The following is a 20,416-nucleotide window of genomic DNA, read 5'->3' as shown; positions in this document are numbered from 1 at the left end:
ATTACCCTCCTCCCGACTGGGGCCCATTCAACCTTGCTCTTATCTTTATTGCCTAAGCTAGACATTCCAACGAGAGGCCCATTTGCACTGTAACATTTAAGCAAGAAAAAGCCTTGTTCTTCTGGCTGGTGAAAAACCTCCCCCCTTAGGAAAAACCTCGTCTTAAACAGTTTTTGGGATCATACAGAGAACAATATTCTAATGGCCCCTTCAGTTAGATCTGAAAAGTGAGATGGACAAACATCTGCCACAGTGCTGATATTTAGTCACCAACTTTCTACAAAAGACACAACCTTCTTACTTCTTTGTTAATTTTCATTTAAGCCTCAGATAATATTTGTCCTTGAACAGGAAAATGTTGGATTCTCTTCCCATCTTTGCCTTTTGTTACCCGCACACCCGCCAATTATCAGTCGAAAACAGATGAGCCGGCTTTGTGAGGCTATGTGAGCTGATGTCTCCCTATCTCCACTTCCTTACTCTCTGCCTGCTGTGACATAACACGGGGAGCTGAAAGGGCACTGGAACATGCAAAACTGCTGATCCCTGAAGAGCGCCTCTCCAAAGAGGATTCTGTTACTTTCCACCCCGTGCCAATTCAGAAGAATGTACCAGTCAGCAGTCAGGTCATGCATTGTGCTAGGCATGGCGCCTGAGGATGCAAAACAAAGGCCCTTCCTTGGGCTTGCAGACCAGCAAGCAGCTGATTCATCCCACAAAGCTATTTCTCTATCTTTACTTGAACTGCCAGATTTCTGAAGCCCTGAAATAATTTTAGAAAGCATTTCAAACTGTTTATCTTCAGAGAAGGCTTTCACATATATTTCCTTGCTGCAGAACCCTTGGGCACTGCAGACAGTTCTGGAGCCCCAGTTGCTTTGCCCTTTTCCTTGAGGTGTTTATGCGGATCAGGCCCAAAGGGAGATAGCAATTCCATGGGCAGCAATGGCGAGGAAGAGGTGTGCCAGATCAAGGAAGCACTTGACGGCACACATGCACACAATCAGGATTAGGGTCCTGACGCCCCCCAGGACTTTCCTGGTATACATGCCTGGTGTTTCAGACCTCAGGGCATGTAAAGAGTTCAGCAGAGTAACTCAGCAGAGTATCAGCAGTAAATGAATCACACGAACAGCTCACTTCATCAGCAAATACGCTTTCCTGAAGCATTTCAATAAGCATAGTGGTTGCACGTTCTCAGCCCTGGCTGGGTGCATAGCTTCAAAAAACTGTTACAAAGAGATGCCAGTGAATTGCACAGCTTGAAAACAAGACTGACTGACTCTCACACCCGCATGCAGCCTGGAACCTTTCGTTAAACAATGAATACTAATGAGAAAGGACTGCCGAGTCACTACAGTACATTTTTCATCTAGGAAACACTCTGGGCCATTTTTAGGCCATGACACACATGCACACACATCCCATGTGCGAAGCCTGGAGAAAAGATTAAGTGCACAATATGCACTTGGAACACACCCAGCCCTTTCCTAAGGCTTGCAGGCAAAGTTCAATATTGGCGGGCAAACTGCTTTCAGGCAAACCTGTCTACCATCACAGATCTCCACAATGTGGGACCTGTAGTGAGGTTCTAGGAAAACCTCAGGCCTTCCTGGTTCATAAGTTGCAACCATTGCTCAAATGCAGTTATTGCTTGAGTGATATCAAACACAGAGCAAAAAAGAAAACACTACTTCTGCAGTCCTAAGCTAAGGTTACCAGATTTTTTCAATGAATCCGGGGACACTTTTCAACTTCCCCATTCCGGAAATGGATTTTGTCAGGGGACTGATTTATAAATCTGGGGACTGTCCCCAGGAAACGGGGACGTCTGGCAACCTTATCCTAAGCATGCTTAGTCTCCTGCAAGCTGGGGCCCAGCTAGCACTTTGGTTTACTGCCTTTCATCAAGTCCACTACCAGTTACCGGCAGCCTGCCCCTCTCACTTGAGCCAGATGTAGAAGAGAAGCTCTGCCTGGTGTCACCAGCATCCTGAGAACACCTTACTCCAAATCCCCCCACTCAGCAATTTCACAGTGATGTTAAAAACATTGCTTGGTTTCAGAGGTGACACAAATTGCTGCCCAAAATATGATATAAAATCAAAACCACCAGAATGCCTGTATTACGCAAATCCAATTGAAAATACACGTAAACATAATAGGCTGTATGATAACAATTGCAAAGTTATTTACTAGAAACTACTTCTCAAAAATTAGATACAGCTTCTCATAGTGTCAAAATCTTTTTTTTAAAATAAAATTTTTATTAATTTCCAAATTTTTAACATAGACAAAAACAACATAAAAACAAACACAAAAAATCATATTTTCTTTACCTTATTTCCATAGCCCTCTTTTCCCGGACTTCCCCATACCTTCCCCTTTTTGCATCCTTAATTTTAAACCATTATTCAGCAACCCTTCTTAGCCAGTTAAATATAAATTCATTCTCCTTTTCAATTCCACCCTAAAATTAAACACAATTTGCCGCTGCAATTCTACGTCTTCCTTTCCCTCAGCATTTTAGCACTCCTCAATTTTATAATAGTTCTTAAGATACATCTTAAACTTCTTCCAGTCTTCTTCCACAGTCTCTTTCTCTTGGTCGCGGATTCTGCCGGTCATTTCTGCCAGTCCCACAAAGTCGATCACTTTCGCCTGCCATTCCTCCAGCGTGGGTAACTCTTGTGTCTTCCAATACTTTGCTAGAAGAATCCTTGCTGCGGTAGTAGCATACAAAAAGAAATTCTTATCCTTCTTCGGCTCCAGCTGGCCGACCATACCCAAAAGAAATGCCTCTGGTTTCTTGTTAAAGGTGCACTTAAGCACTTTCTTAATCTCATTATAAATCATTTCCCAGAAGGCCTCATAGTGTCAAAATCAACATCGTGACATGATATATTAAAATGTAGCTTATTCAGTTGACCACCAAGTTCAGTATGTACAAAATACAAATCCTATTTTGTCAGTGCTGTAATACATTCTTTTCTAATTTCTTCATCTTCTCTTGTATTTTTCTGTCTAATGTACTCCTTAGAAGAGTGACATGAAATAATCTTCTAAGTGTCTAATGAAGATGATAAAGTTGGTAGACAAAAGAAACTGGCACTGGCAGATGCTGGCACAGGCAGACAAGGAGTCCTGGATATTCCCCCGTTTTGTCCAAGGGGCTTCATCAGCTGTGCGTAGTTCTAAATCATATAAACGTAGACACTTTGTAATATAATAGCTACATAAATTCCAAAGAAAGGTACAAGGATATAATAAATGCACATACCGCTATTGTATATAACAGCTACGTAGAACTTATTTGTAATAGGTTCTCAGTCGAGGTACAATATAAGAGCAGGGGGAACACTAACTAAGGCAACAGGTGCAGATAATTCATGTTCATTCACTCTTAAAGGAACATTGCTCAATGACATGCTATAAACCAGGCTTCCTCAACCTTGGCCCTCCAGATGTTTTGAGACTACAGTTCCCATCATCCCTGACCACTGGTCCTGCTAGCTAGGGATCATGGAAGTTATCATACAGCCTATTACGTTTACGTGTTTTTTCAAAATATGATACAGCCTAAATAGAAAAAGGTTTCTGAACTGGAGCAGGGGGTGGCATAGGAAATCTAGTAAATGTAGGAAGTGAGATTTCATAAAATTGGGGAATAGCTGCCTATTCCAATCAATTCATGTTATCTTTATGATTCTTGATATTTTCTTCTCTTCACTCTTTCTTTCTATATTTCTCTTTCTGGGGCTGCTCATAGAAAGCTTGAACTAATAGAAATATCTGTAGCTATACTGAAATATACCGATTTTTCAAACTATACCGATTTTTCAAACTTCTCTACGTAATTTCACTAATACATCTCATTTCATGACCCATATCATTGTCTGACTTTCCTCAGAAGCCACCCAGGCTGTCCATTTCTGGTAATTTGTTTGATGGGAATGAAGGACTGGGATGTGATTACTAAACTTATTTTCACTTCAGCTTTCCAGAGGCAAAGGCCACTGAGCACCTAAAACAGCTGCAGTCCCCTGGTCCCCTTGAGTTACTTCCAATTGCAAGTTGCATCAGTTCATTTTAAGATTGGCCTATCTGCCATTTGCTACCCAGAGTCTGGCACACCAGTTTCAGAGTCAAAATTAGCCAGTTCCATTCAGTGAAAATAACTGGAAATCATGTAAAGATTTCATAGGCTTTAATGTACAACTACCACAAAAAAACAAAACAAAAAAAAAAAAACCAGGGGCAGGGGAGAAAGCAGAATGCAACCTAGGCTTTATTCAATTATACTCTATGGCTCATATTTGGCTACCTTAGCTGTGCCCATTAATTTAAATGGGACTACTCTGAGTAAAAATTAGTTGACTACAACCCTATGACTTCCAATCCTGACATAGGAGCTAATTCCTAGGATCCCCATTAAAGTATCTGAGGAGATCAGGCTCCCCCAAAGTTGATGGGCATTGTCATTCAAATGGTGTGCATGTGCTGCATTTTGTGATCAGTTACTCAGGGTGGGGCTCACCTGCCCCTGCCCCCAGATTATTCAAGTTGGCACCCCTGCTTCCTGCTTTCGTATTTCCACTTTATGCTATGGTTATCAGGACCTACAGATTCATCTTTTGACTAACAAAATGTTGACTGTGTTTCATAAGGATGATTTATCCAGCATTTTGACATAGAATTCACATACCCCATGGTACGCAAGAGAAGCCTCCCATGCTTAAAATGTACCGTGTGACATGGCACATCTGTACATGTATGTTTGCATGCATCTGCTAGAAACATGCATGAGTCATCAAACACAAAAAGTGTAGATGTGTGAATACCTGCAGTGCTGTTGTTTCTTTCCTACTTCAAAACTGGAAGCACATAAATATGGTTACACCCACCCACCCCTATAGTGGTGGTGATGATGATGATGATTATTATTATTATTATTATTATTATTATTATTATTAATTTACTTATACCCTACCCATCTGGCTCGGCCTCCCCAGGCACTCTGGGTGGCTTCCAACAGGATATTAAAAACACAATAAAACATCAAACATTAAAAACTTCCCTTTCTGGGATTCTCACACAGGCTGCATCAAAGAATTTCAGTTCCTCCTTACTTTCTCCCCCAGGAATGATGCCATTTCCCTTATACTGACTGAAAGAGAGATCAGTTCCACAGGGCCTAGGGCTAATCATGAAGTACTTCACAACTTCCCCTGCTTCACCATGAGGCTGTGAAGGTAGTAAAGCACTTTCTACACATTCAAGGGTGGGCTGGACTGACTTTCCTTCCTCCCATAGCTGCACTGTGGACATGTTTACCCCATACAGATGGAGAAGGATCTCTACCACCTCAAAAATACATATTTTAAACAGGAAGAGGGTGGGCTAAAAAGGAGAAGAGGGTGGGCTAAAAAGTAAGCCCCATCCCCTGCAAAAGTGGCCCTGGAAATGTCAGAACTTTCTCTGTCCCCCTTTTCCCACCTTCTTCATCCTCCCCAATCCCCACAAATTCACACAGTCCTCTCAGAGCCTCTCTATTCTGAAGGGACAGATGAAGGATGATTCCAAGATGGCAGCATTATTTTTCAAGGCACACTTCCATCCTCCTGTGGTACATGAATGTGTCCAGGTTGGCACACAGTCTGGAAATCCATGAGCATGAGAAGAGATCTGCTGGGTCATAAAAAGCAGCATCCTGTTCTCAGTGTCTAGCCAGATTCCTCTGGAAAGCCCCCCTCCCCCCCACCCCGCTTGGGCTCCACAGCAGCTGGCCTTCAGAGACAAACTGCCTTTGACTGTGGAGCTAGTATACATCCCTCACCATAGCCATGGAGAGTTTCAAGCTCCATTCATATATTTATATGAATCAAGCTCCATTCATATATTTATATGCACATGGGAAGATAGGATCTTTTCCACCCCAATCTGCATCCCTTTACACTTCCTTACATTTGAATAGCATTTGCCATTTTAATGCCCATTCTCCCAGTTCCAAGATGTCCTTTTGGAGCTTCTCACAATCCCTTTTAGTGCTTACCGCCCTGAACAATTTGGCACCATCAGGACTCATTTCTCACCCCTGACTCCTGGTAATTTATAAACAAGTTACAAAGCGTAGCTCCCAATGCTTTGAGGATCCCAGATTTTTCATCCTTCCTTTGGAGAGGTGAGCATTCATTCCTGTCCTCTGCTTCCTGTGCTTTAGCCAGATACAGATCTCTAAGGGGATCTGTTCTCATAGCCCCTGATGACTAAGCTTACTCAGGAGTCTTTGGTGAGGGACTTTATCAACTGCTTTTTGAAAGTCCAAGTACACAGTTTCTACTGGGTCACTCCTATACATATGCTTATTGACACTCTCAACAAGCTCTTAAAGGTTAGCTAGATGTATACTCTTTTGGAAACCATGCTAGCTCTTCCTTGGCAAGCCTTGTTCTTCTATATGCTTTGTGCTTCTACCTTGAGAAATACCACCCACCAGTTTTCCCTGTGCCACAGTGCACTATGGGTGGAACCACAACCCTCGATGGTAGTTTTTCTAGCATGGACAAATGGCTGGTTTCAAAACTTCTTGAACTATCTAAAGTATGTGCCACAAGTAAGAAAGGGGAGCGAATGCATCTGGGGCTGAAATGAGAGACGCAAGCTTCAACTTTTTAATTAGAACAACTTTCCATATGTCAGAAGTTTCACTGAAAGGTACAGATAATGGATTTCCCTTTTCCAGCACATGAGAGTCAGGTGCACTCTTTGTAGTTAAAAGCCAGCTCATTTTACTTGCAGTTTGCCTATATACCAGCTGTACAGCCATGCATAGAAACTTCTTCACTCTGGCGATCTTTTCAACTTGCAAAGGAACTGATGGGTCCCTTACTGATGCAATTTCTTTCAGCCTCAGCTAAACTTACACTGGTTGTGTGAGTCATTCCTCTAACGTTTCCTTTTTTCTGAAGATAGCACTTCCTCCTTGTTTTATGCAAGCATGTAATTTGTTTAGCCTTCTGGATTATGGCTGCCAGCCTATCTCCCAAGCACTTTTAATGGCTGGGAATATGCAAAATGCAGATGCTGTGCGTTTTTTTGGCAGGATGCCTCTGCCTTTCCCCAGGTGTTCAGGTTTGTGACAATCAACTCACACTCACTTCAAGAGGTATTACAACTTAACACCAGGTGGGCATGTTTCGTAGATAAGTAGACTCATTACCATTTATCCCTGTGAACTGAAATTGTTCAAGGTTAAATAGGAACTGAAGGATGTTAGTAGATTCCCACCCCCACCCTCCAAAAACCCCTCTTTAATCATCTTCTTTCTGTAATCATTTCCTATTTAGCACTCTGAAGTACTGAAAGGTGTTTAATTTTAATTAGGTGAACATTTCCTTATTTCTCAGGTTCTGCATGCCACTTTACACAACTTCACTCCTCAGCAGAACAGCAAGAGTCCTTACTAGAGACTCATTTGTAGGGCATGGATGACAATGTTACCAGACCTCCTGCCAAACCCCCACCCCCACGCCAACTGCCCCGTCTCTAATAGGGCTGTCCACCAGATCTGACCAAAGCCTGCATCTGGAACCAAACAGAGCAGATCCAGGCTTTGACAAATTGAGCCTTTATGTAGACTAGACAGAGGTGCTCTTGGTCAGATGGAAGCCGGAACAGGGAATGAGGATCCCGCCTGTGCTGGATGAGGGAACACTTCTCCGTTGGGCATGCTCCTGGACGCACTCAGACCTCTGTGGTGGCCAGGAGTGCATTGGCACAGTTAAAGCTAGTGTGCTAGCTGTGCCCATTCCTGATTTGGCCACAGGGACACACGCCTTAGTGACCTATAACGCTCTACCATATTGTCTCAAATGAACCTTCCTGAGTTTTGACATTTGGGGTGGGAGGTCTATGGGAAGCCTTAATCTTGGTTCTGCCACCCACCCAGGCACACTTGTGGGGGGTATGGGAGAGGGCCTTCTCGGTGGCTGCTCCCAGACTCCAGAACCCCCTCCCTAGAGAAGTCAGACTGGTTGTCTCCTTGTCCTTCCACTGGCAGGTGAAGACTTTGGGGAATTGACTTTAATTAAAGGGCTGGTGCCGTGCTATTTTTGTTGTAATTATTGTTATGTTTTAAACAATTTTTATTTATGTGTAGTGTTTTAATTATTTTCATGTTCAATTGTATTTTAGTAATTGTGTTTTCTGTTTTTTAGTGGTTCCTTTTTTCTGTAATCTGCATTGAGTCCCAGGAAGGAAAAGGGCAGGTATTAATGACTGGGTTGAGACAGCTCTGGATTGCCTTGGGTCAGTCCAGCTGGAGCAGCCCAAGACAGTCACACAGCAAGGTGGTTGGGTGGTTGGGGAAAAAGGGGGGCGGGCAGGCAGGCAGACTCTGCAAAAAGCAGCTCTTCTTCTTCTGCAATCACTCGTAGCCAAGTAAGATTGTCTTCCATGAACATGGACTTAACAGTGTGTCCATGGGTGACTGTGGAGGCCAATTCTGGATCTACATGTCCTTCCACAGTGGGGACATAGGTTTTCGGGCAGAAGTTGATCACAGTGAGGATTTACCAAATGTGCCTTCCTCTTAGCTCATTTCTCCCTTTCCTCCTGAGTTTGTGCTTCTTCAAAGTCCACGACGCCTTTGGTAGTAGCTATTATCCAATTGGAGTGCTCGCAGGCCAGCGTTTCCCAATTTTCTGTGCTTATATTGCATTTTTAAAAATATTTGCCTTGAGAGCATCTTTAAATCTCATTTGTTGTCCATCGGTATTTCACCTTCCATTCTTAAATTGGGTATAGTTGCTTTGGAAGACGATAATCAGTTATCTGAGCAACATGACCAGTTCAACGAAGTTGATGTTGAAGAATCATTGCTTTGAGACTGGTGATCTTTGCTTCTTCCAGCAGTCACACAGCAAGGTGGTTGGGGAAGAAGGGGGGGGGGCAGGCAGGCAGCCTCTTCAAAGAGCAGCACAGGGCTATTTGCAAAAGGGCCTTGGCTGTGTGTGCCTGTTCCCAGCAAGGGAACATGCACAGCCAAACTGGCCAGGATTGACTCTCTGGTGAGCAGAAGTGTGTATTTCTGCTGCAACTGGTTTTGACAACAGGCACGTGGCATGAAAGATTCCAGAAGAAGGCTGGGGAGGTTCCTGTTAAACCTCTGCTGGTAGGAAGCTCCACTGGGAAGGGTCTGTCACACTAAAGGGTCCATCTGTCATGGAGGCCAACCCAGCCTCCTGGATGGGGGACCCAGCAGAAGTGCCCCATCAGAGGATTTCAGTGATCGAGGAGGGGCATAAGGAATCCTTAAGGGGTTCCTGCTCAGGAGAAATATCTGAACGTTTCTAAGCAAGCCAAAGTGATACTGGCGGTTAGGCCATCTGCTGCACTGGTCACCCCACTTGTGTCCAAGCCTGTATTGCTGAGCAGCCTGTTTGCTCCAGGAAACTAACAAGATGAAGACATCCCATTAGAAGTTAGCTTTTGCAAACATGAAGTTCTCACAGATGGATCTATTTTCCAGAGTGCCATACTGTACATCATATATTCCCAAAGCATCTGTTCCACAAAACAAATTGGCAGAAGCTTGTCTCCTTGATGACAATGCATTCTGTGGAGCAGATGATATATGAAATAATCTTGACTTTTTTTTAATACACTGCATGTGAAGGGTTTTTTATTGCTATAATAAGGACAAATCTGTCAAGAGTTAGCACAATTTTTGCACAACATGTATCATTTCCTGTGCAAATTATTCCCATAAAGCATCCCACTAATTGCTCCTATATTAACCTCTCACTATAGTTGAATGAAGAAACAGGATGTTTCATGTACACAGACAACATTATCTTTGTGAAGAAAAAGTTAAATATGGCTTAGGATTTTGTTCTATACCGTACAGAGTAAATATGATCTGTGAGCATAATTCAGCAGAAATTCCTCCTGCTCCTCAAGTCATATTCATTTTACACAGACTTGCACAGGAAATTTTCTCACCAGCTTGCACCCTTTCTTTCTCCCTCTAGTCTCTTAATTTGGTTTAAATGCAGAACTTGTGACCTTCCCACCAGCCCAGCATCCTGTTTCTGATGGTGGCCAACAAGATGCCTCTGGCAAGCCCACAGGCAGGACCACATGCAAATAGCCCTCTCCTGCTCTTGCTTCTAGCAGTTGCTTCTTGAAGGCCCAGGGCTTCTGAACCTGGAGGTAGTGCACAGCTATTATTACTAGTAGCCATTTATAAACTTATGCTCTGCTCTTTTGGAGCCACCTAAGCATCACCACAGAGGGACGGGGGGGGGGCTGTGGGTTAAACCTCAGAGCTTAGGGCTTGCCGATCAGAAGGTTGGCGGTTTGAACCCCCGCGACGGGGTGAGCTCCCGTTGCTTGGTCCCTGTTCCTGCCAACCTAGCAGTTCAAAAGCACGTCAAAGTGCAAGTAGATAAATAGGTACCGCTCCGGCGGGAAGGTAAATGGCATTTCCGTGCGCTGCTCTGGTTCGCCAGAAGCAGCTTAGTCATGCTGGCCACATGACCCGGAAGCTGTACGTTGGCTCCCTCAGCCAATAAAGCGAGATGAGCACCGCAACCCCAGAGTCGGCCACGATTGGACCTAATGGTAAGGGGTCCCTTTACCTTTACTTTAAGCATCACCACACCTTGTGACAGAGAATTCCATAAATTAATTTTTTGTTGTCTGAAGAAGAAGTCTCATAACAAGTATTGCTCTTGGTTCTTGGGAACTCACAGCTTTGTTCTCTGAGATAAGCTGAATAGATGTTTACAATGCATAGGTTTGGATAGTACAGATGGGTCACATTGCCCAACAACTCATCCCTAAGACATCTTGAACAAGAAGTCCCACCAAATAAAAAAATTCCTTCCAGTAGCACCTTAAAGACCAACTAAGTTAGTTCTTGGTATGAGCTTTTGTGTGCATGCACACTTCTGAAGAAGTGTGCATGCACACGAAAGCTCATACCAAGAACTAACTTAGTTGGTCTTTAAGGTGCTACTGGAAGGAATTTTTTTATTTTGTTTTGACTATGGCAGACCAACACGGCTACCTATCTGTAACAAGAAGTCCCACCATTCTACAAAAAGCTCCAGGGAAGAGTATTTTATCAAAAGATGACACTACAAGGGGCCAGTGACCGGCCAAATCCCCCACTTCCTCTCTCTTCCATACACACACACACAGCTGAAAAGATTTTACAGTTCCATCAACCTACTATAGATTAGGCCAGGCACTGCAAGAACAAATCACTGAACTATGAACATGTGTGGGATAAGAAACTCCCCACCCGCCATTTCTTGCCTTATCGTGGCTTTGGAGATATCCCAGTACAGCGGTACGCCAAATTGGATAGCAGTACCATACTTTGAAAAAAGTGCAGGTGGCTTCACATCTCTTTCCATTAACAAGTTTTATCCATGCTTGAATGGGATTATACTTTGAATTAGATTATTCTGCATATTTCAAAGTGAAGTTTGAAGCTGATAAACAACGAAAAAGAGCCCAGTTAATGTGATAGGAATCTGTTTCTGGCACTATTTTGTAAGTCTCAAATTCAAGAAAGAAAAAGATGGATATGAAACAATTTAATCTTACTATTTTAAAACGCATTTTACATTTGGAGAAATAGTTAATGATTATTCTTTTTACATTTCTATCCTATATCCATTGGGATTAAGGATGCATTCATGGAGCTATTATTAAGACTGAAGTCTAACTGGTTGGTTGATTGATTAATTAATGAAAGTTTTACTGAGGGGAGTATTTATGAACACTTTTAAGAGGTATGTTGATTCTAGCATTATTATAATAAGGAGTGGGAAAATATTTAGAATGGCCTCTCCTAAGTATTGGTCACAACCTTTTTCTTTCTTTTTTCTTACACTTCCTTCATTATATCAAAAAGTCATCTACTTTTTTGAAATAGACATTGTCAGTTAGCTAATTTATTGGCTAAAAGGCAAGTGAATAATCTATTGCTATTTCGTTTTATCCTCACAATGGACCTGCAATACAGCTCAGACTAAGCTTCACTTGTGTGCCCTTTATTGCTAATTAACCCCATTGAACCCAGTGAAACCTACATCCTAGTTAACATGTACCACGATTACTCAAGAAACCTAATGCTACCTTGGATTTCAAGAAGCTCTGTGAAAAATAGTAATAGAAATATTGCTTAAAAAGATAAGATTTGACTAAGATTGTTAAAGTGCAATATAAAATTATGAAATGTGAGATGAAGAGATAATACGGAGAATTGTCAGACAAGCTGAAGGAAGTCTAAAAGAATGACTAAGAAATGGATGTTTAATTTGGTATAAATTTATGTTGGAAAATTAATAAAAAATATATATTAAAAAAAAGAATCCTGATGCTAACTAAGTAATGTAAACAAATAGAATAATGCAATTGATTTGGACCTAGAGATACTGTACACATTTGTGCTTTTTCTCTCTCAGTAAGAAAACAACATATTCAAAGACAAGCATCGTGAATCTATAGCAGATTTCTTGACAATATTACCATTGAGCCCATGGGGTACAACAGTGACTTAGTGTGCAGCGTGAGTTGCATGCAATATGCACTAAGGATCTTTTGTTGTTGTTGTTTAGTTGTGTCTGACTCACATAGGCATAATTAAAGCTACAGAATTCCTCTTCCACTCCTGAGGAGGAAAGCAAGAGATCTGAGACTCACCCAGATTCCCTTTTGGGCCACACATTCCAGGCACAGGAAAGCTCTTTGCCTGAGTGATTTGTTTGTTTGTTTGTTCCAGAGCATTCCCCAAGAAACCCACGTTTTACCACTGAACCAGTGCAAACATCTTTGGGAGAAGAAAAGGGCTCAGCAATAAACCCTGCGCAAATGTGAAGTGGAGATCCCAGGATGGCTGGATGGCGCCCTGTATGCCTCCTTCCGGCAACTCCTGCAGCCAAGCTGGTGCCCAACATCTTGCTCTGCTTTCCTTTGGGCCACATCAGGCCAAGGTCTTGTCGTCTGGGCAGCCCAGGACCTCCAGACATACTCCCCAGGCGTATGTCCTGGAGATGTCACTGCAGTGCTCCTAATGCAGCAAAAACAATGTGGGAGGCAGCAGCCATGACTTACTGGTCTTTGCAGCCACCGCAAGAGCTGTGACTCTCCAGGGGTTGGACTTCACCCTCAGAGGTGCACTCCATTGTCTCTGAAGACAGATGGATGCCAACAGTGCAAATAGCAATCCACTGGAAACCCAATTACGGTTTGCTTGTTTCAGCCATAAAATGAGGGTTCCTCCAGTGAAAGTGCCACTGCAAAAACAGAGAAAAAAGCATGCTTGGAAATGGAGATTTAAAGCCCAGCCCTGTACATATTAAAGCAGCACCAAAGGAAGCTGCTGGATGAGAGCGTTGCGAGGGTCTTGGGCAGACTGGCCCATAGGAGGGACGCTGCATATACTTTAAGCATCTGCTGAAACACCCCACCCTCTTTTTGTGGCAGCAATAGATGAAGATGATAGATGCCACTGAAGCCACATTGACCTGTTGGGGACATGGGAGTAGCCCCCGCCCTTTTGCCTTCTCTGTATTACCAAAGTTGAGGATTTCTTTATTTTGGATAGGTCAAAGTACTAGGCTTCTTGAAGCCTGAACTAGCTGTCACAAGCGGACTCATATGCATAACTCCAAGCATCCTTTATGCTTCAGGAATCCAGTAATGGCAAGAGTAATTAAACCAGTAATTAAACCTGGAGCTCAAAAATGTGAAGGTGCTGCAGGACTGAAATTGTATGTCAGAAAGCCAAACCTTTTATGTTCTGATATTTCCCCTGTGCAACTTTTGAGCTCCAGCATATTGGTGAACAAGTAGTTTAGATATCTGGAAATACAGGTAGTCAAGAACTTAAACAAGCATCTCTCTGCAAAGTGTAAATTATTAGATTGTTTGGAAGAAAATACTATTAGACATGAAATGGTGGAAATACAGGTAGTCAAGAACTTAAACAAGCATCTCTCTGCAAAGTGTAAACTGACTCCCAGGCTGTGCACCTGGTCCTTCAGTTACCCCATTCAGGGCCAGGGAGTCCTCCACACCTGCTTGCTCCCTGTCCCCCCAATACAGCACCTTTGTCTTGTCAGGATTACATCTGAATCTGTTAGCCACAATCCTTCCTCCAACCGCCTCCAGGCACTCACACAGGACCTTCACTGCCTTCACTGGTTCTGATTTATTTCTAGTGTTGGCCCTATTGAAAAATTTTCTGTAGGCTTTGGAAATAGTTAAGGGACTCTGTCATTCTTTATATCCTTTACAGTGGTACCTCGGGATGTGAACAGGATCCGTTCTGGAGCCCCATTCGCATCCCTAACAGAACGTAAGACGTGATAGCGCGTCTGTGCATGCGCAAGTCGCATTTCGCTGCTTCTGCACATGCATGTGATATCATTTTGAGCGTCTGCATGCATGAGCGGCGAAACCCAGAAGTATCACACTCCGTTACTTCCGGGTCGCCGCGGAGTGCTCAATGTGAAGTGTATTTATCCCGAGGTATGACTGTATATCAAACTTTATATCAAGGTGTGTATGTATTGTTGAATTTACTGTCTGCTTAAATTGTAATTATGCTGTCGGAAGCAGCATTTATATATTCTGTTACTTTTATTTCATGTAATAAACCAAGTGTTCTTTATTCCTCTGTGAAAGAGCTTCTTGTGGACATAAGGCTAAGGGAAAACACATTCTCATAGACAAGCACATGTTATAACTCCAGCGAAAGATCCTAAACCTCTCAGCAATGTGCATACGAGCATCAATGAGTCAGTGCACATGTGAGTCCAGGTACACAACTGTAACAGCAAGATACATTTGATTCTAAAGTCTCACCTAAGAGACTTGCAATGATTTGGGGAAATAACTAATTAGGTGCAAATTATATCAGTGCCTCATGTCTTTATTCTGGGGTTTGGTATCAATTGCAGAATAATATCATGTGGAGCATGACTGTGATTTAGATTTAGAAAAAATAGCATGTGCGCAGATAAATGTCAGCCAACATGTGACACTACAAGGTGGGAAGTCACAAATAGCCATGAAAATAAGAGGACAGGCTTAACACATATTTATTTGAATCAATGTTCCAAGAACTGTTGCACTGGAACAAAGCAATGGTACCAGGAAGGAAAAAAGACTTATGAATAATTTTTCTTGCGGAGTACCACCATGAGAAAGCATGTCCCGGGGCCTCACAGTGCCTTTGTGTCGATCTATTCCATCCATGCATTCTCATAAGTTATGAAGATTTGTTTCTAAATATTCAACAAATTCATCATACAGTGTTGTACTGCCCTTGGCGGCATTGAACTACTGAACTGAAAAGTAATGCATTTATCTGCAGAATGAATCAGGAAGAGGTTTTACTCTATCATCACTGCACTACCTTAGTGGTACACAAGTGAAAAGAATAGAAAGCATTAAAAATTACACAGTGAAGCAAGCTATTATCATGATGAAGGCTTCCACAGCCGAATGCTATTGCCTAGGGAAAGGTTCGCTGTTATGCAGGGACTGGCAAAGCATTTATTTAAACTTTGGAACTCTGGTAAATGTTTGGTGGGTATGGCTTACTTTGCGTACAGGCCCTCTGAAAGAACAAAACCTGGCCAAGCAAGTCAAGAAACCTCCGGTAGAGGAAGGGTTGGTTAGCGCTGGGCATTCTTGGGCAGCTGCTGGATCCAAAAATCCTGGCAGCACCCACTGCTGACACCTGCCCTGCCCCTTCGACCCTTTTTCATCCCCCTTCTTCCAGAGCTCCAAGTGGCTAAGTCTAGCCATCACTTTGATCTCCCACAACGTAGCTTCACACTCTGAGACACTACCGGAAAGGAAAAGGGCATCTCCCAGGGCTGTTTGGAGTGCTAAATATGTGCCACATAAGCCTGCCAAGGACCCATTGACTGTGGCGCTTGCTCACCAGAGGACACTTTGCCCATTGCCCCATCCAACTCCCTGCTCAGAGGACAGTGCTGCCCCTGCCATAAAAAGATAAAGGCGGGTACCCAATCAAGATTTACTCAAAGTAGACCCACTGAAATGAACATGAGCTAGGGCCATTAATTTCAATAGGTCCATTCTGAGTTAAGTTTAGCTGAATACCTCCCCCCAAATACGTACATTTTTGTGTATACATGAGATCTCCCTTAGCCTATTTGCTTGCATTCTTCCACAACAAGGATGGAGTCAAAACACCACTGGGCCTAACTAGATGTGATACAAAGCATATCACTGGAAGACCCCAGCCCTCTCTCTTTACTCTGAGTGGTCACTGCAAGGAGGCTTGCTATGCAGGTAAGGGAGGGGAGTGAACCCCTCCACCTTTGCTCTTTGGCTTCCCTCCGCCTTCTCATGGGCTGCAGCTCCAGTCCAATCCATTCTCCATCCCCCGACTTCAAGTGAAAAGAGAGGCAATTTCCAGTGACTAGTTGATGAGTTTTGTTGTTTTCCAAGAATTGGTGGCAATGAGGGACAGGCAGAATCTCTCTGGGACCCAATTTGATCCAAGAGCTTCCTGTTGCTGGCCCTCTGTTACCGAGAGATTAACCGCTCACAATGGGGCTGGCAAAATGCTTGCAGCCTTAAGCCATTGTGTAATGGGGAAGCCACTGAGAGCACAGATTGCTATCTCTCCTGCAAATCAAGTGATAACATGGTTCTCTTTATAACAAAAATTGTGTGTTTTTTAAAATATCACAGGAGCAAGATGTGTTTTGAAAGAAGTTATCAAGGACTATAAAGCTTGAAACAATGTTCAGAAACAGAAAAATGACTTTTACTTAAATCAGAGGAAACCAGAGAAAAAATAATAATCCCAGTGAAAATGCTTACAAGGATTAAAGGAAGAAAAGCTTACATTAAGACTCAATAGGGTACGAAAGATTTTTCAAAAATTATTCACATCTGATGCACTTGACTCCTTTAGTCCATTTCTTTCTAAAGTGACCTATCCAGAGAAGGGGGACAGCTGCTGACGAAAGTGTGCCTGAACCTTTCAGATTCTTTCTTCAAGGCTCTCTACTGTAGAAAGAGGAATCGAAGAATAAACCACTAAATATGACTGCTTCAAAATGCTCTCTAGAATTGATTGCGCTTCAGAAGAGGAAGCAGTCAAGTGCTCTTTGAGCATATGTATTTTTCCTGTCAGTCCAAAAAGCAAAGCAAAGCAATCTGTCTTTGAAGGGATTATATTTGGAATTAGATGTTAACACAGATTTGATTTGATTTTTTTAAAAAAACCCAACCTAAATCTTTGTTGCATAAGATTCTGGAGTGGGCATAGGAAGCCTATGGCAACTGCAGATTTAAGAAAGCAGTGGAACCAAAGGGAGCCTGAGTGGAGCAATCTTCTTCATTGGGTCCAAGGTGGTGAAAAGGGTTAACGCCCTTACCCATGCACTGAAATCCTAATGCTTCTCCCCCACCAATGATGTCTATTTAATTTTTAAAAAACCTATGCACATTAATTACTTATACGCAAAAATACCATATATAGTTCAGTTCTTTGTGAAAATGTTCGTAAAATCTTTCTTCAGAGAGGGGAAATGGTGTATCAGAAGAGGAGTGGAAACAATGTTTGCAAACAAGATCAAGTAACTAGAGACCTGGTGAAAGAGATTGTTGCTCCATCTACTCTAACATCGTGTTTCCAACAGTGATCAGCCATACACCACAATGTTGGTTTTAGTCCTTTTTCTAATTCAAAATTTTCAGTTTGGCTTTTTGACTGCTTTTGCCTTCTGTGTTGATTTATCAGTGAGATGGCCACCACAACTCCATAATTCTCTCTCTATGAAGGCTTCTGCTCTTAATTCAGGCACTGCACGCAAACACGGCTCTTAGAGTCAGGTGTAGCCGCCTAGGACACCTAATGGACCCCATTAAAACCTTCAAAGGAGTCAGGCAAGGGTGCCTATTGGCCCCTCTACTATTTAATTTCTATCTAAATAACTTAGTATCTGCACTCCATGACTCAGAACTCCACCCGCCGAAGCTTGCAAATCGGCATATTTCGGTCCTGCTATAGGCCGATGATGCGGTAATTCTATCTAGAACCCCCATTGGACTCAAAAGAGCACTAAAAAAGCTCACAGCATACTGTGAAACTGAATGTCTCAAAATCAACTATCGAAAGACCAAGATACTTGCTTTTGGGGAAAAAACCAAAGCTTAGAAGCTGGGAACTCCAAGGCCATAAATTAGAACAAGTCACAAACTATAAGTATCTAGGAATGGTGGTACAGGCCTCAGGAACCAACAAACTTCACAAAAACTCCATCGGGAGCTCAGCGTAAAAAACCGCAAACTGTATCCTTACATTTTTCAGAGGACAAGGGGGCTTTTTCGTCCCCGCGGCTCTAAAATTATGCAAGGCCAAAATGTTGGCACAGCTCCTTTATGGATCCTTTCTGGGCCCGTCCTCCTCTGCTTTCTCCCCACTTGAGAGAGTGCAATCCAAACGCCTTGGAGCTCTCCTACAAGTCCCCAGAAGTGTTTCAAAGGCATGGGTTAGACTAGAAACGGGGATGATGAGAGTGGAGGCTTATATCTGCCTAACATCAATCTACAAATGGCTGACATTGAATCTGCTCCCCTGAGGAATAGCCCCACTGATCCTCTGTGACCACTTCCAGCCAGGCTGGCAGACTGCAGACCTGAACACCCTTCAGAAACTGGGTTTTGCCCCTCAAGCCCTTCTAAGTCTGGGGTTGGGCCAGGCAAAAGCTACGGCCAGGCAAAGAATCATAGACACCGAGAGACAATGGGACTGCTCAAGGTGCTCCGACTACAAAATTGGAGATATTGAGAGATATATAGCTGCACCGACAGCATATCTCTTCTTTCTCATATCTAAAAATGCAAGAATGGCCTTTACACTTGCCAGAAGCTCAGCTCCGCCCTCGCCAGCCCTGGAAGGAGCCTTTTAAAAAGTCCCATATGCTCAGAGACTTTGCGCCTGTTCATTGGGAGAGATAGGAAGCCCTGTACCCCCAAGCATGTTTTATAAGCTGGTCTCTGACCGCAATAAATTATCTATCTATCTTTTTCTATGAGACTCATTTTGGGCACAATCCATGCTGGCTGACTTTGCCTGGTGGCACATGGCCCAAAGTATGATTAGGAGGGGGACTTTCCACCTTCCCAGCAGGACTGGGAAGGTTTGTGAGAAAAGGCTGGCTCTGCTTCAACAAGACTTGTTCTTCTATCTTAGGGTCAGCAACCTTTTTCAGCCGTGGGCTGGTCCACCATCCTTCAGACCATGTGGTGGGCCAGACTATTTTTTGGGGGGGTGGGGAGATGAACGAATTCCTATGCCCCACAAATAACCCAGAGATGCATTTTAAATAAAAGGACACATTCTACTCATGTAAAAACACGCTGATTCCTGGACCGTTTGTGGGCCGGACTGAGAAGGCGATTGGGTCGCATCCGGCTCACAGGCCTTAGGTTGCCTACCCCTGTTCTATCTTGTTACAAAAGTTTGGAACTTCCCTCTCTCTCCGCCGAGCAGTGGCAAGAGTCCATGGGGTTCCAGGTACTCACCCAGGGTGTGTGTTCCTGTCTCCACAGGAACACAGTGAGACACAGTGAGACACAGTGGAGACTGTTGTAGCTTTAAGAAATATAATTTATTCACCTACTTACACCTTCATTCTGCATGGGGGGAGTCCAGATCTTCTGCATGGCCATTTCAAGAGGGGTTTTCCCTTACAGCAGTGCAGCCCTGGAGTCCACGGCATCTCCCCCAGCCAGCTCTGCAGCCAACCTGCCCCAAAATGGATCCCAGCCTCTCTTCCTCCTTCTCCTTCTCAGAACCCCTTGCTACCAGACTCTTTTTTCCTGTCACCTCAAACACACACACCTGGGCAGCATCTGTCCCCCCAGACCAAAGGATTCCTCTCAGATGGCACACCAGGCTGGTGTGCATCAGTCACACAGGAATTCCTTGTCTGGCACAGTTCTGCAGCTTGTCCTTTCATCCATACTCCAATTACGTAATCAAAAGCCTATCATTTATCAACTTCTATAGGGGGATCCCCCCAAATATATTACAATATGCTTGTTAAGTATTTTTAACAATACTTTCTACCAGTTTTCCTGGGATGGATGGTAAGCTAATTGGCTAATTCGAAGACCACCCCCCCACCCCACCCCCACCCCCGGCCACTGATCCCTTTCAGAAATTAGTGTCCCACTAACTACTTTCCAGCTCTCAGCTCTGGAGGCTGATCTGAGGGACAAGTTACCTATAGAAGAGAAGCAATTCCACATTTGAGTTCCTTGAAAACTCTTATGTGGATGCTGGCTGGACCTAGCAAATTGTTTTTATTTTGTTTATTAGGCCTAGAACTTCATCCCTCATCAC

The 20,416-nt window shown here is 43.3% G+C and overlaps 1 protein-coding gene across 1 annotated transcript in view; it reads right to left on the bottom strand.

Moving 5' to 3' along the window:
* The window catches only part of CNTNAP2 (contactin associated protein 2), a 1,037,318-nt gene that overhangs the window by 690,269 nt on the left and 326,633 nt on the right, over nt 1-20,416 (bottom strand). The gene's annotated exons all lie outside the window — the stretch shown is intronic.

The sequence above is a fragment of the Podarcis cretensis genome, assembly GCF_951804945.1.
Source record: "Podarcis cretensis genome assembly, chromosome: 12".
Lineage (NCBI taxonomy): Eukaryota > Metazoa > Chordata > Lepidosauria > Squamata > Lacertidae > Podarcis > Podarcis cretensis.
The sequence above is the reverse complement of the archived record's forward strand: the minus strand, read 5'-3'. Positions and strand labels throughout refer to the sequence as shown.